We start from the raw sequence: 16,779 nt of genomic DNA on the forward strand, positions 1-16,779 counted from the left end.
CTGAGCAGGGGATGGAGGAGATTGTGAAAGGGGGATAAGCTTCTGAGTATGGTAGGAGAGGAAGGTTGGGAAAAGAGTGGGTGGTGAGAGGAGGAAGGCTGTGCTGGAGTCACGACTGTTAAAGGAGGAAGTGCTGTACCAGAGCCACCACTGAGAGGAGGTAATGGAGCCACTGCAAGTGTGGAATATGGGTTTGGGTGTGAGAAGGTACGTCTTGATTAATCTAGGGTGCTCAGTACACTTGTACTTGTCCTGCTGACAACAACAGAATTTCTTGTTCATGGAAAGACCTCAATCCAGAATCACTGTACTGTTACTGAGAATTATCTTTCCGTGTTTAATCCAGAGTGAGACACAGATCAAACGACAGAAAGTGGAGTCTGAGTTTGAAGAGTTACAACAGTTTCTGAATAAGGACAGATCCTTCTCTCGAGACTGGAAAAGGAAGAGAAGAAGATTCTCCAGAGAATCATGGAAAATGAGACCCAGCTAGAAGAGCAAAGTTCCTCCCTCATGCAGCTGATCACCGAGATAGAGGAGAAGAGTCAACAGCCGACCAACGAGTTACTGAAGGTAGATTAGCAAATATATTTCTAAGGAAGTTACAGATCTTCCAGGAGGAATCAGGGAATTCAAGTAGCAGATCGAAATATCTTACATAATGGCTGATTTTTCAGCCAGCAGCTGCACTTACCAAATCAGAGGGGTAAATTGGGCAACTTTCATTTTTGGAAGTTTTGTATACTGTAGGGTCAGTAGAGAGGGACTATACAACTTTTTCACAACGTTGATGTTTTTCATGTTCTACAGCCTAAAAACTGTGGGTAAACATTTCATATTTTTTAAAGATGTAGTTAGTCCATACCTGAGGCTGAAATTTTGCAAGATTATACAGTTGATATCCCTCTGCTAGAAATAAGTCACTTACCCCACTTTTGATACCTTTTCACCCAGACATCACAACTCCACCTCTGCCCAAACCAGGCACTTGAGAGCCTCTACATGCAGATCACGGATCAGAGCCACTAAGGAGGTTTCAGTACTGTGCCCCATCCAAAAGTCTGATTGATGGGCATGAAGGACTTGAAAAGTTGCCCAAGTATCAGTTTCTCTACAACTTAGGAGATAAATGGTAGTTTTGAAATAGGCTGATACACTTGTTTCCATAATGAGTTTGGGTGTTTCTTATAGATTTTTGGATGCTGATCATAGAAATGGCATCAAAATTTTGTAGCTGTTTTTTGATTGAGCAGAGCTTTGAGTAGAGTATCCTAATGTATAATGTGTTCTCGTAAACTGTGAAATCTAACTAGAAATATTCTCTGTTTCATTTCCCTTTAGGACGTGAAGGATGCTCTGAGCAGGTACAAGTTAGTTTTCTGTCATTTTCTATGCGGCTGGATGGATTTTGAGTAAGAAAGAAGGGAATTAATTGATTGGAGAAAGGGAGAGGAGTAGCCTAATGGTTAGTGCAGTGGGCTTTGATCCTGGCAACCTGGGTTCAAGTCCCACAGCAGCTCTTTGTGACCTTGGGCAAATCACTTAACCCTCCATTGCCCTAGGAACAAAAAAACTGATTGTGAGCCCCCTAGGGACAGAGAAAGTACCTGTATATAATGTGTACAGTGCTGCATATGTCTAGTAGTGCTATAGAAATGATTAGTAGTGCATGTGGAATTAAGAATGGGAGAGAAGGAGGTGGGATTGAGTGCAGAAGGAGTTGCTGGGGATGGTCTCTGCTCTGACGCTGTCCATAACAAAGTAATTCTATAAAATATGTTTATATTTCTTTGAAGGGTGAATAAACATGTGGATAATGGTGAGCCAGTTGATACTGTTTATCTGATTTTCAGAAGACATTTGATAAAGTTCCCCATGAATTTTCCTGAGGAAACTCAAAAGTCATAGGATGGGATACAGTGTCGTATTGTGGATTATAAGAACATAAGAGTAACCATACTGGGTCAGACCAATGGTCCATCTAGCCCAGTATCCTGCTTCCAACAGTGGCCAATCCAGGTCACACGTACCTGGCAGAAAACCCAAATCGTGGCAACACTCCATGCTACAAATCCCAGGGCAGTAGTTGCTTCCCTTGTCTCTCTTCAATAGCAGTCTCTAGGACTTTTCCTCCAGGAATTTGTCCAAACCTTTTTAAACACAGATACCCTAACCACTGTTATGACATCCTCTGGTAAAGAGTTTCAGAGCATAACTATTTGTTGAGTAAAATATTTCTTGCTATTTGTCTTAAAAGTATTTCCATGTAACTTCCTCAGTGTCCCTTAGTCTTTGTAATTTTGGAATGAGTAAAAACTGATTTACTTCTACTCATTCTACCCCTGAATCATATCTCCCCTCAGCCGTCTCTTTTCCAAGCTGAAGAGCCCCAACCTCTTTAGCCTTTCCTCATACGAGAGAGTTCCATCCCCTTTATCATTTTGGTCGCTCTTCTTTGAACCTTTTCTAATTCCGCTATTGGGCTCATTTTCAAAACAGAAAAACATCTAAAAAGTGGCATAAAGTAGCATTTGGCTCTTTTTCTCACAAAAACACCCAAATCAGTATTTTCAAAACCTATTTTTAGACGTTTTCTATGAAGTCCGTCAGAAGTGTGTCCAAATCTCAAGGGATGTGTCAGGGGCGTGTTCAGGCTGGGACTTGTGTGTTCCTAAGACTTAGATGTTTTTCAGCCATAACGGAACAAAACAAAATCTTCCTGGACTAAAATTTAGACGTTTTTGAGCTAGACCTGTTTTCATAACGAATAAGGCACAAAAAGGTGCCCTAAATACCCAGATGACCACTGGAGGGAATCAGGGATGACCTCCCCTTATTCCCCTAGTGCTCACTAACCCCCTCCCACCCCCACAAAATGTGATGAAAAACATGACTTGCCAGCCTCTAGATATAATCGACAAATTATAATAAATAAATATAAAGGTAATCTCCTTCTGGTTCTATTAACAAATAGTGCATTCAAGTGTGGAGGAGGTATAAAGATAACATCATCGGCTTAATTTTCTGACAGAAAATGATACATTCAATTAATTTAAGGAGATGTTGCCTCAAGAAGCCCCGGCTCGATTATATTACGAGCTCATGAGGGCTGGACCGCTTCATCATTGGCAACACCCCCACATTCTTAGAGCAGCCTGTCCCAAACATATGTGCTAATACTCTTTTTTTCTTTTTGTATACATTTTTTTCTTTTTTCTAACATATGAGGGGCAATCGTAAAGTTAAACGTAACAGCTACTTAGCTTTTGCAAGGCTCCAGTCCTTCTTTAGTTAGTAACATGCTGAACGCGAACCAAGACCAACAATGGCCACCGTTTCGTCGCCTGCTTCAGGGTCAAAGTGGTCTGCGTCTAACTAAAACAGAAAAATGTATATATTATGATATTGAATACCTTCATACACTCTACATAACTTGTTTCTCTTAAGATATACTTTACAAAAACACCTCAGCTTGAGGATCAAACATTTCAAACGGACCAGCTTAGAATAAAGATGGCTCCTCGAATTAAAGGTTCTCTTACGTCAGACGAAAATGATTGGCTCAACCAATCAGCTTGTATCCTCAGCACCTTACATTCTTTCAACACGGAGAAAAAAGAAAAAATGTATACAAAAAGAAAAAAAGAGTATTAGCACATATGTTTGGGACAGGCTGCTCTAAGAATGTGGGGAGTGTTGCCAATGATGAAGCGGTCCAGCCCTCATGAGCTCGTATATAATCGAGCCGGGGGGCTTCTTGAGGCAACATCTCCTTAAATAATTGAATGTATCCTTTTCTGTCAGAAAATTAAGCCGATGATGTTATCTTTATATCTCCTCCACACTTGAATGCACTATTTGCCAGCCTCTAGTCCAGCCTCAGATGTTATACTCAGGGTCCATTAGAACAGCATGCAGGGTCCCTGGAGTAGTCTAGTGTGGGTGCAGTGCACTGCCGACTAGTGGACCCAGGCTCCTACCTCCCCTACCTGGTACAACTTGTGGAGGATACTGTAAGCCCTCCAAAAAATCTTCACCAGAAAACCCACATATAGGGTGCCTCCCTTCACCCGTAAGGGGCTGTGGTAGTGGTGTACAGTTGGGGGTAGTGGGTTTTGGAGGCTCAGCAGACAAGGTAAGGAAGCATTTTAATGAAGTCCACTGCAGTGCCCCCTAGGTGACCTACTGCTTTCCTTGGGATGTCATGGGGACCAGTCTATTAAAAGTATCGGCTCCTCCTACATCCCAATGCCTTGATTTGTGTGTTTTGCTCTTGGACGTTTCTTTTTTTTTTTTTTCGAGAATGGACCAAAAAACAAAATGTTCAAATCACAAAACCTTGTTCAAAACGGTATTTAAAAAAAAAAAAAAAAAAGATAGACATTTTTCTTTTTTGAAAATGGCCTTTTTCCTATTCAGACTTTGACATCATTTAGAAAATGCCCTTCTATACCTTTTTTGAGATACAGTGGAGGAGTGGCCTAGTGGTTAGGGTGGTGGACTTTGGTCCTGGGGAACTGTGGAACTGAGTTTTGATTCCCACTTCAGGCACAGGCAGCTCCTTGTGACTCTGGGCAAGTCACTTAACCCTCCATTGCCCCATGTAAGCCGCATTGAGCCTGCCATGAGTGGGAAAGTGCAGGGTACCAATGTAATAAAATAATACAGTGACCAGAACTGAATGAAATTCTCACCATGGAGTGATAGAAAAGCATTATCGTATTTTCCTTCTTATTCACCATCCCTTTCCTAATAATTCTTAGCATCCTGTTTGCTTTTTTTGGCTGCCACCGCACACTGAGCAGAAGATTTCAGCGTATTATCTACAATGACACCCAGAACTTTTTCTGGAGCGCTGACTCCCAGGTGGATCCTAGCCTCAGGTGACTATAATTCGGATTATTCTTTCTAATGTGCATTCATTCAAATTAAATTTTATCTGCTATTTGGACGCCCAGTCTTCCAATTTCCTAAGATCTTTCTAAAATATTTTCACAGTCCACACGTGTTTTACAACCTTGAATAGTTTTGTATCATCTGCAAATTTGATCACCTCACTTGTCATTCCGATTTCCATATCATTTATAATATGTTAAATAGTACCCGGTCCCAGTACAGATCCCCAGCGACTACTCCACTGTTCACCCTCCTCTATTGAGAGAAAAGACCATTTATCCCTACCCTCTGTTTCTGTCCAATAACCAATTCCTAATCTACACTGGTTAAAAGATAAAAAAAACAGAGTAGGGTTAAATGGTCAATATTCTCAATGGAATAAATAATGGGGTTCCTCAGGGTCGGTGCTGTGACCTCTACTTTTTAACCTAATCACAAATGATTTAGAAATGGGAATAATGAGTGGGGTGATTAAATTTGCTGAGGACAAAGTTATTCAAAGTTCTTAAAATACAAGAGGATTTACAGAATTTCATATTGACCAATTGGATGATTTCGCATATTACCAGCTGAGACATTACGTGGCCTCTCTGCCCAAACAATCTTTGACCGCGGAGATAGGGGATAACATAGTAACATAGTAGATGATGGCAGAAAAAGACCTGCACGGTCCATCCAGTCTGCCCAATAAGATAAATTCATATGTGCTACTTTTTATTTGTACCTGTCCTCTTCAGGGCACAGACCATATAAGTCTGGCCAGCACTATCCCCGCTCCCAACCACTAGCCCCGCCTCCCACCACCAGCTCTGGCACAGACCGATAGAGTCTGCCCAGCACTATCCCCGTCTCCCAACCACCAGTCCCACCTCCCACCACCAGCTCTGGCACAGACCGTATAAGTCTGCCCAGCTCTATCCCCGCCTCCCACCACCAGCACTACACAGACCGTATAATTCTGCCCAGCACTATCCCCGCCTCCCAACCACCAGCCCCACCTCCCACCATCGGCTCTGCCACCCAATCTCAATTAAGCTCCTGAGGATCCATTCCTTCTGAACAGGATTCCTTTATGTTTATCCCACGCATGTTTGAATTCTGTTACCGTTTTCATCTCCACCACCTCCCGCGGGAGGGCATTCCAAGTATCCACCATGAAGCACACGAAGCACAGATGTAGTTTTGGAACTTTCTGGTTCTGCTTCTCAAACAGACCACTGAATCTCTTCCTTTTTTTGCTGGATGGATCAGCTGACTCATTAAATTTTAATGTGTGGCCAACGGCAGAAACAGACATGCCGGAATGGAGCATATCCAACACACCTATTTTGTCACTAAGACACATCACATGTTTCTTTCTCTTACGATCAACTTACTGAACTGTTGGGTCTGGAGGCCCAACAAAGAGTACCATTGAGATACTTTCACTCTTTTATAAGAGACTCGTTACAGAACTTTGACTTTTCCAAAATAATTGAACAATGGAATGCTGAACTGGGACTTAATCTCCAGGAGGAGCACTTACACAGACAGTTGGTATCGGTGACTAAGTTTACAGAGAACGTAGCCTGGCAAGAATTGCAGCTAAAATTTTTACTGAGGCTGTATATCTCACCGTATAGGGCCTGGAGAGCAACCATAGCAGACGTGGATTCCTGTCCAAAGTGTGGGGCTTCCGGAGCACACCTGGGGCACATGTTTTGGACGTGTCCCGGGGTGCAACAATTCTGGAGGGACGTGGGACTGCAGGTATCTAACTGTTGGCGCACAAGATGGAAGATAGCTCCAGGACAATTATTTGAGTCTTTTGCCAGTGCAGGGTGTATGCCAGCGAAAATGAAAGCTTTTTAAAGCGCACTGTGCTGATGGGTAAGAGAGCAATACTACAACTGTGGAGAAATGCAGAAAGCCCCTCCCTGGCACAGTGCTTATAGCAATGATTCAAATGTGCTCATTGGAGAAACGGAAAATAAAAGACTTGGCGTCCAACAAAGGGGACATTTTTGTGCCACTTGGGCACCCTTTTGGGACACGCTTACCCCTACTGCTCGAAGCCGTATCCTGAACTTATGAGGGGGGAGGGTAGGGGGTGATAGGTTGAGTTGGGGGGGGGTGGGTGGGTGGGCACGTTCTAATTCTGTTTTAATAAAAATGAACGGGAAAAAAAAAATACAAGAGGATTGTGAAAAATTGCAAGAGGACTTTACATGACTGGGAGACAGAATCCACCAACTGGCAGATGACATTTAGATCTAGATTCTATAAACCTAAAACATCTAAGTGAAAAAACGCACAAAATCAAGCCATTAGGACGTATGTGGGCCAGTATTCTTAGTAGACTGGCCACACAGACATCCCAGCAGAGCAGTGGGGCACCCTAGGGGGCACTGCAGTGGACTTCACCTAAAAGGTCCCAGGTACGCATCTCACCCGCTGCCCCGTTATCTTGTATGGTGAGTCCTCCAAAACCCACCAAAATACTACTGTACACAACTACAATAGCCCTGGACCATAACATCTGAGGCTCTCATAGAAACTGGTATGTAATATTTCTTTCACATCTTTGGAGGGTGGGAGGGGTCAGTGACCACTAGGGGAGTAAGGGGGGGGGGGTCACGCCTTAATCCCTCTTGTAGTCGATTGGTCATTTAAGGCACCTTGTTGTGACTTAGTTGTGATAAAAACAAAACATCTAAATTGTAGCCCTGGATATTTTTGTTTCCGTTCCATTGTGGCAGAAAAACATCCGAGTGTTAGGAATGCCCAAAATCCCACCCCTTACACACTCCCTTGCATAGCAAAAATTTTTAAAAATGGGTTTCAAAACTAGCGATTTGGGCATTTTGTGCCACTTTTTAAATGCTTTCCTTTTTAAAAAATGAGTCCCATAATCACAGAAAACTGATTGTTGGTGGTATATTTCATTCCTGGGTGTGACCATCTCCCAGAATAATCCCAGTGACTCTCTAACCCACAGGTGTGAGAAAATGAAGTTTCTGGAACCGGAGGTTGTTTCTACTGATCTGAAAATGGGTTTCCAACTGAGCTACCCTCAACAGCTGAAGAAATGGATTACAAAATTTGGAGGTGAGGAATTGGTCTATTTTTAATTTGTTTTTTCCTCTTTAAAAAATGCTCTAGATGATTCCAGTAAAAATGTGCAGAAATAACTGTTCACCCCACAGTAGGACACAGTACACCTTATTTTCGAACGAGAAGAGCGGCTATCTTCCGACACAAATCGGGAGATGGTCGCCCATCTCCTAAATCCCGGCGAAATCGGTATAATCGAAAGCCGATTTTCTGCGCTGTGATTGGCTGAGAGAGACCTGAAGGGGCATAATCAAAAGGGAGGGGCATCCAAGTAAGTGGAGCTGTGGCCAAGTGGTTAGAGCACCCGTCTTGTAATCTAGAGGTGGCCGGCCATATAAAAAACACAGCTAGCATACTATCCAGTTAATATCACACTAATTATGCATTTTGTTTCTCATTATTATGGTTGCTTAAGGGGGGGGGGGGGGGGGAGTGAAAAAGGGAATGGTTTGGGGTGGGAATATGATTGTTGTTTTTGTGGAGGGGCGTAATAGAACAAAAACGTCTATCTCCATGGGCGTTATCCTCCGAGAACGGGTTCGTGAAGGGGCGGACCGAACCGTATTTTCGAAAAAAATGGACGTCCATGTTTTATTCGACAATTTGTGAGCTGGGCGTTTTGTTTTTCAGTGATAATGGAAAATGAAAGCGCCCAGCTCAAAAACGAATAAATCCAAGGCATTTGTTCGTGGGAGGGGCCAGGATTCGTAGTGCACTGGTCCCCCTCACATGCCAGGACACCAACCGGGCACCCTAGGGGGCACTTTTACAAAAACAAAAAAAAAGGTAAAAGAGCTCCCAGGTGCATAGCACCCTTCTCTTGGGTGTTGAGCCCCCCAAATCCCCCTCAAAACCCACTGCCCACAAGTCTACACCAGTACTATAGCCCTAAGGGGTGAAGGGGGGCACCTACATGTGGGTACAGTGGGTTTGGGGGTCGGTTTGGAGGGCTCCCATTTACCAGCACAAGTGTAACAGGTGGGGGGGGATGGGCCTGGGTCCACCTGCCTGAAGTCCACTGCACCCCCTAATAACTGCTCCAGTGACCTGCATACTGCTGCCAGGGAGGTGGGTATGACATTTGAGGGTGAACATAAAAATTTGTGAAACGGCATATTTTGTGGTGGGAGGGGGTTTGTGACCACTGGGGGAGTCAGGGGAGGTCATCCCCGATTCCCTCCAGTGGCCATCTGGTCATTTAGGGCACATTTTGTGGCCTTATTCGTGGAAAAACAGGGTCCAGGAAAAGTGCCCTAAATTCTCGCTAAAAACGCATATTTTTCTTCCATTATCGGCGAAAGGCCGCCCATCTCTGATCGCCCGATAACCACGCCCCAGTTCCGGCTTCACCACGCCTTCGACACGCCCCCATCAACTTTGTCCGCATCTGCGACGGAGTGCAGTTGAAAACGTCCAAATTCGGCTTTCGATTATACCGCTTTATTCGTTTTTGTGAGATAAACGTCTATCTCCCGATTTGGGTCGCAATATAGGCGTCTTTCTTTTTCAATTATAAGCCGGATAGTAACATAGTAGATGACGGCAGAAAAAGACCCTGCATGGTCCATCTAGTCTGCCCCACAATTTAAACTCATATGTGCTACTTCATGTGAACTACCTGATCTTGATTTGTTTGCCATTTTCAGGGCACAGACCGTAGAAGTCTGGCCAGAACAAGACCCACCTCCCAACCACCAGCCCCGCCTCCCCCCACCGGCTCTGCCACCCAATCTCGGCTAAGCTTCTGAGGATCCATTCCTTCTGAACAGGATTCTTTTATGTTTATCCCACGCATTTTTGAATTCTGTTACCGTTTTCATCTCCACCACCTCCTGCAGGAGGGCATTCCAAGCATCCACCACTCTCTCCGTGAAAAAATACTTCCTGTCATTTTTCCTTATTCTGCCCCCCTTCAATCTCATTTCATGTCCTCTCATTCTACCGTCTTCCCGTCTCCGGAAAAGGTTCGTTTGCAGATTAATAACTTTCAAATATTTGAACGTGTGTATCATATCACCCCTCTTTCTCCTTTCCTCCAGAGTATACATGTTAAGTTCAGCAAGTCTCTCCTCATACGTCTTGTAACGCAAATCCCTTACCATTCTTGTAGCTTTTCTTTGCACCGCTTCAATTCTTTTTACATCCTTAGCAAGATACGGCCTCCAAAACTGAACACAATACTCCAGGTGGGGCCTCACCAACGACTTGTACAGGGATACGCAGCAGAAAATGTGTTATACTCTTATGTATGAATGTATTTATAAGATCATTGAGGGACATTTTGATAATTTAAAATCTCTAACATTTCTCTCTCTCTCTCTTGTTTTTTTACATATCACATCATGCAGTATTTGGTAAGTTTGTTCATTTAGTAACATATGTATTTTAGAGGTGGGCAATTAATGTGTTAATAACACTATTTGGGCCCCTTTTACTAAGGGTGTATCAGGCGGTAATCGGGCAGTGTCGCATCTCAGTGGGTGGCAGTAAGGGCTGCTCCCCAGATGGCCGTGTGGCAAAAAACACACAGCGAAGGCAGCACAGGCCTCCTTGGGTTGCATCTTGGTAAAAGGCTCCCTTAAAGCATTAATGTTTTAACACATACCATGTTTTTTAATTCTGCCTGTTTTTTTTTTTTTTACTCTGATCCACCCATCCCCCACGCTTACCTCTACAGCAGGGCTCAGGATTTTTTCTCCTCCTCGGAGCTGCCTCAAACTCCTTCTCTCCCCCTGCATGGACAGGCTCTACAGATACTTGAGCTGCATGGTTCAGGAAGGTGGGGAAGGTCTTGTGAGACTTCAAACCGCAATACTTCCCCAAATTCCTGCACTGTATGACTCAAGTATCTTCAGAGCCTGACCCCTGTGCAGGGGAAGACAAGGAGTTTGGGGCAATGCTGAGCACGAGCTGTACAGGTAAATGCGGGTGGTGGGGAAGAGAAACTTGGTGAAGGCTGGGCATTGGGGCATTAGAGAAACTGGGTGAAACTTTATTCTTTATTCTTTAATGCCCAAAATGCTGTGATTAAGCACACTTAATTGCATGATTAAAATTTTCATCATACGATTAATCACAATTAAAAAAATCATTGTCCACCCCTAATATAATTTTTATATCATTGTACTTATTTCTCTTGTCTGAGATCTGATCGTTGTTCTCACCCCGAAGAACAACTGGCTCGCAAGAGCTCTCAAAATTTAACAAGCGGCTCTTGCGAGCCGGCTCCAGCACACCACTGGTGATGAGGCAAAGCTTGTTTTATTTTGTTGCATTGCACCCTGGAAGTCATGTTTTTGCTATGTCGTAAGCTTATTCCTGGAATAAGTGGCAGAAAATCTATTTTACTCTTTTGGGATTTTGCCAGGTATTTGTGACCTGGATTCACCACTGTTGGAAAGAGGATACTGGGCTTGATGGACCTTCAGTCTTTCCCTGTATGACAATGCTTATGTATGAATGTAATTATAAGATCATTGAAGGACATTTTTATAATTCAAAATCTCTAACATTTCTCTCTCTCTTTATTGCTTTTTTTTTTTTTTTTACAAAATAAAATCTCATCCTGCAGGATTTGGTAAGTTTTAGTCAGTTAGCAACATAGGGGTGTGCAATTAACAAGTTAATAACGAGGAGTGGCCTAGTGGTTAAGGTGGTGGACTTTGGTTCTGAGGAACTGAGTTCAATTCCCACTTCAGGCAAAGGCAGCTCCTTGTAACTCTGGGCAAGTCACTTAACCCTCCATTGCCCCGTGTAAGCTGCATTGAGCCTGCCATGAGTGGGAAAATGCAGGGTACAAATGTAACAAAAATAAATAGATACTATTGGGAGATTCTACATGGAATGTTGCTATTCCACTAGCAACATTCCATGTAGAAGGCTGCGCAGGCTTCTGTTTCTGTGAGTCTGACGTCCTGCACGTACGTGCAGGACGTCAGACTCACAGAAGGAGAAGCTTGCCGAGCCACATTGTGATGGTATCTGCAAGGGCTGACTTCTACATGGAATGTTGCTACTATTGAGATTCTACTATGGCATGTTGCTACTATTGAGATTCTACATGGAATGTTGCTATTCACTAGCAACATTTCATGTAGAAGGCTACGCAGGCTTCTGTTTCTGTGAGTCTGACGCAGGACGTCAGACTCACAGAAGCAGAAGCCTGCGCGGCCACATTGGTGATCTGCAAGGGCCGACTTCTACATGGAATGTTGCTAGTGGAATAGCAACATTCCATGTAGAATCTCAAATAGTAGCAACAGTGGAGGAGTGGCCTAGTGGTTAGGGTGGTGGACTTTGGTCCTGAGGAACTGAGTTTCGATTCCCGGCAAAGGCAGCTCCTTGTAACTCTGGGCAAGTCACTTAACCCTCCATTGCCCCGTGTAAGCTGCATTGAGCCTGCCATGAGTGGGAAAATGCAGGGTACAAATGTAACAAAAATATTAATGCATTACTATTTTAACACATACCATATTTTCAATGCTGCCTGATTTTTTTTTAGGTTTCAACAGTTTTTATTAATGAAGCACAAAAATGGTGTTTACATAATGTAAATGTCCTCTACAATCAATCAACCACACACCAAGTACTGAAATTGTACGATATTACTCGATCTCCATTAAGTCTTTTAACTTTATCCCCCCCCCTTTGTACTATGAACTAACAGATAATCAGCAAGATGCTATAACAACAATTTCCCAACAACCCCTTCCCCCCCCATCTTTCCCTTCACCCCAAATTGACACCATAGTGTGTCACAAATGCTTGCCCCACCAAAATATAAACCCTTCAGGTCGCTCAGCCTGTGCTATTCACAAAGCCTTGAATTAAAGGATCAAACCATAATGTGTGAATTTACTCCCCTCCCCTCCTCCGCAAGAGAGGCAAGGGGGCCTGCTGGTCTGATGGCCCTCCTACCCCCTCCCCCGGAAGATGTCCATATCTATGCTGGGGAAGGGGCTAATTACTCCAAATAGATTTCCCCCCCCCTCTACCCCCCTCCTAAACCTACCTACCCCCCCCCCCTCCTAACCCTCCCCTCCCCCCCCCCCCCCCCCCCACTCGCCTCGGTCCCTGCTCTACTGTCTTCCCCAATTCCTAAAAAAGGTGTAGAAAAAGGACTCATCCCATTAATTTCCATTAGTTGCGAGGGAGCTTGGACAAAGCTCCAAGTTTATTAATAATATGACTCCTCGCCTATGGGGACAAGTTGTTAATATATCCTTCCCAGGTAAGGAAAAAATTGCTTTGTGTCCGAGGGTTAAGCAGAGAGTCCTGGAGCTCCATCGTAAGTAAGTCATGTAAGCGATTCCTCCATTGCCAAAAGGAGGGGTTCAGTCTTGTGTCCAGTTAACAAGTATGCACTTCATGCCACCAAAAAAGCCTTATGGGCCATTATATTCTGGTATCTCGTACCCCCCTCCACTGGAGCATGGCAACCCAAGAGAATACTCGTAGGCTGCTGATAACCGTTTTCCCTCCTATTCTTTCTAAATATTTAACTATCCTGGTCCAGAAGGCTGTTATAGCTGAGCACTTCCAAAAAGCATGGTAGAAGTTATTGTCCGGCTGCCCCACAGCGTCTACATTGGGCTAGATTCTAGTATCCCATCTGATTCAGCGAGACTGAGAGGTATATGCCCTGTATATCACTCTGACCTGGCATTCTCGAAGGTTTGCGTTTTGCGTCCATTTCAGAACTCCCTCCAACCCTTTAACAAATCTCCCGGGGTGATCCCTCTTTGTGTGTCTGCTGCCACTTTTGCTGCCACTCGTGTGAGGTCTCCCTGTGGTCTTGCCAGTAACAGCCTTTTACGTAATATGGATATCGAAATAGGATCCTCTGATATCATCTCAAATAATTCCCCATCTTAGTGGTCAGATCAACACCAAGTGCATCTCGGTGGGAGTGAAGCTATATAATGTCTAAGCTGTTCGTATGCAAAACATACCCCCCCAATCCGCTTCGTCTAGGTTTAATTCGGCCATTGTTTTAATATTACCACTGGGCTCCAACCAATAATGTATAAGTACTTTATCCCCTTCTCCCAGGATCTCACTATAGGATTTTCATCCCCTGGGCGGAACGCCTCATTCCCTAGGAGGGGTAGTAATCTACTACATCTAGGATCAAAGGACCATAGCCTGGCCAAGTCCTTCCATATGGCCTTTAAGGCCACACCAATACACTAGTCCTCAACCTTGTAGGTAGGTCCTTCAATGCCCCATGTAAGACCTACATCAGGTTTAAGGGGCTACACCTTGCTTTCCTCTATCTCCAATGGGGTATAATCCTCCCTCTGCAGATACCAGTCCTCCCAGGTGACGCAATAAACATGCTACATTATAGCGTTTAATGTCTGGCATTCCCATCCCCCCGTTCCTCCAAGGCCTCACCAGTTGTGAAAATCGTATCTGGGGTCGTTTCCCCAGCCCACAAAAATTTTGAAAGCAGTTTTTTGTAAAGCTCTCACTTCCTGGTGCTTGAGATATAATGGATTGTCTGTAAAAAGTAAAGCCATTTAGGGAAAAGCACCATATTAAACAAGGAGATGCGGGCCCATCAACGATATCGGTAGCCCTGCCATCTTCCCAGTGTTCTCTTGGTGTCTTCTAGCAAGTATTCTACATTAGCACTATATAGCAGCTTGGGGTCCTTGGTGAGCTGGATCCCTAGATATTTAAACGCATCCCCCACTCTTTTAAGTGGACAACATAGACTTTCCCACTGCTCCTCTCTCATGTGAAGTGTCATAACCTCAGATTTGTCTAGATTGAGACGAAACCAGAGTAATCCCCAATTCAGCAAAAATGTCCAGTAGTGACGGTAAGGACACCTGGGGGTCCTGTATTATAGTCAAGAGGTCATCCGCGAAGGCCGAGATCTTAAAGGAAGTTTGCTGTATATGTACCCCTCTCACCTCCCTCATATTCTGGATTTTCTCTATAAGAGGGTCAAGCACCAACACAAAAAGAAGGGGCGAGAGGGGACATCCCTGTCGGGTGCCCCTGGCGATCCTGAACGTCGCAGATGCCCGCCCGTTTACCCATACCTCCGCAACAGGTCCTTGGTACAGCGTTTCTATGGCATGTAGGAAAAACCCTTCCATCCCAAATGCCCTCAGGGAGGCAAACATGAAGTCTCCAGTTAACCCGATCAAATGCCTTTTCGGCATCAAAACTAATTATTAAGGCCGGGGTTGATGATTCATGTAGGCTTTCCAACGCTCCTAAAATCTGTCTCATATTTCGAGCTACTGATCTTTCTCGTACAAAGCCCACCTGAGACTCCTCCACTATCTCCGGCAGGATCCGTGCCAGTCTGTTTGCCAGAATCTTTGCCAGTAATTTTGTTTCAAAAGGAAGCAACGAGATAGGTCTATATGAACTGGCTAAGAGTGGGTCACGGCCTGGTTTAACAAGACTATGATTTGTGCCTTCCTTAAAGACTCTGGTAGACCCCCCCATCTCTATACATTTTATTGAACACCTCTGTCAGGCAGGGTACAATATCCGAGCTAAGGAGTTTATAAAACTCAGAGGAGAGTCCATCCACTCCTGGAGACTTATGCAATGGGCTGGCACGTATACCCAGCTCACCTCGTCCTGTGTTATTAATCTATTAAGGCTACTTTGTTGTATCTCTGTGATCTGGGGCAGTGATTGTCCTGCTAAGTAACACTCGGCTTGAAGCCCCTGATCCTCTGGAGGGGAATATAAAGCTTCATAAAACTGCTGGAATACTTCATTCACTCCCTCCAGAGTATGCTGAGTACTCCCCTGTGTATCTCTGATTTGTGACACATATCTGGAGCCACCCACTTGCTGTAACAGTCGTGTCATCAATTTTCCCTTGCTATTTGCATGTTTGTATAACTGATAACGATAATAAAAAATTTGATTTTTGGCTTTGGCATGTATTAACTGGTTCAAAGATGACTGAGCTTCTAATAGTCTTGATTTATTTAAGGGCGTTGGGTTAGTTCCAAATCTCTGGCGTGCCTGCCCCACTACCTTCCCCATCCTGACTATCTCTGCCTCTCTAGATCTTTTCTTATAGGAATGATATGAAATTATGGCTCCTCTCAGCACGGCCTTGGCCGCTTCCAAAATAGTATCGGGTCTAAATGATAACTATTCTCATTAACTCTGAATATTCTTTCCACTGGGATTGTATATAGGAGGTAAATGGTGGGTCGTAGAACAGTTCTGTGGGAAATCGCCACCTAGGCTTCTGGGTTCTATCCCCGTCACACCCAATTGTGATCCACACAAAAGCGTGGTCTGAGACCTGTGTTGGCCCTATCTCAGCCTGTTGTAACCAAGGAATCCTATTTGCCGAAACCAGGATATAGTCAATTTGGGATAGTGTATCATGTGCCCTAGATAAATGGGTATAGTCCCTCTCTCCCGGATGGTACAGGCGCCATGCATCACTAGATCTAACATTGAGCACAGCCGTGGGACTCCCTTTGTCAAGTTCACTGGCCCTACTCTAGAGACTCCAGTACTATCCAGCAATGGGTCATAGACTGAGTTAAAATCTCCCCCCATAATTATAGGCATCTGATCAAAGGGAGTGCACATGTCTCACCAGGGTCTGATAGAACCTCCTGTCATATTGGTTTGGTGCATATACATTAATTAGTAAGAAAGGGTGATTATTTACATGGGCTTCTAAGGAAAACATATCTTCCTAGCGGGTCCACAATTACTCGTTTTTTTGTAATATGAAGCCCTTTGCGGATAAGATAATAACTCCCGCCTTTCTATTTGGTGACGGGCTTTCCA

The 16,779-nt window shown here is 44.2% G+C and overlaps 1 pseudogene; it reads left to right on the plus strand.

Annotated features, from left to right (window-relative positions):
- LOC115459586 overlaps positions 1-16,779 on the plus strand; it is a 35,357-nt pseudogene that overhangs the window by 13,078 nt on the left and 5,500 nt on the right.

Source organism: Microcaecilia unicolor, unplaced genomic scaffold (genome assembly GCF_901765095.1).
Source record: "Microcaecilia unicolor unplaced genomic scaffold, aMicUni1.1, whole genome shotgun sequence".
Taxonomy (NCBI): Eukaryota; Metazoa; Chordata; class Amphibia; order Gymnophiona; family Siphonopidae; genus Microcaecilia; species Microcaecilia unicolor.